Below are 795 nucleotides of genomic sequence, written 5' to 3'. Positions count from 1 at the left end.
CGTGACAAAGCAGAAGAGAGGTCCTCATGTCCTCTCCCATTTAGTAAACAGTTGGTTAATGACACTAATCCCATTAAGCAGGGGGAGCAGCTTGCCCCCTCACATAACATGCGTTAACATGTGTACACATACACACTCACACACATTTCTACTACACACACACACACACACACACACACACACACACACACACACACACACACAATTATACCACGGAAATCAAGTTGATTTGCCCACAAAAACATTCAATAAAAATCTAACGTTACATTGGACGATTTTAAGGAGGCTATTACAGAAAACTTATGGAAATTGCATGTAAATCAAATGAGCGTTGTATATTTTCAGGCACTGATTTGCCAACAATTATTGTTTTGGCTTGGGTCCTCAGTTGACAAAAGAAACCTGCTCCCTCAAAGGAGCAGGAAATCAGCTTTTCAAGTGCTCTTGTGTTTGAAGAGTAGAGGGCAAGGCAAGCCGTGATTGCTGCACTCTGCAGAGAGGATCAGCCATACAGGGGATTTCATACAAGCACAGAAAACGCAGTCAAGACACTTAACTCCGTGTTTACTCTGCTAACTTGTGCTGATCTGCAGAGAAAAATAATACTGAAGAAAAGTTTTTGCTATTTTAAACAGCTTTTTTCCAAAGCAACTTATAATTGCTACATATCAGAGGTTGCACGCCTCTGGAGTAACAAGGGTTTAAGTGTCTTACTCAGGGACACATTGGTTGATGTATCGCAGTGAGAATCAACCCAGGTCTCCCACACCAAAGGCATGTGTCATATTCACTGCG

Source organism: Etheostoma spectabile, chromosome 17 (genome assembly GCF_008692095.1).
Source record: "Etheostoma spectabile isolate EspeVRDwgs_2016 chromosome 17, UIUC_Espe_1.0, whole genome shotgun sequence".
Classification (NCBI taxonomy): domain Eukaryota; kingdom Metazoa; phylum Chordata; class Actinopteri; order Perciformes; family Percidae; genus Etheostoma; species Etheostoma spectabile.
The sequence above is the reverse complement of the archived record's forward strand: the minus strand, read 5'-3'. Positions refer to the sequence as shown.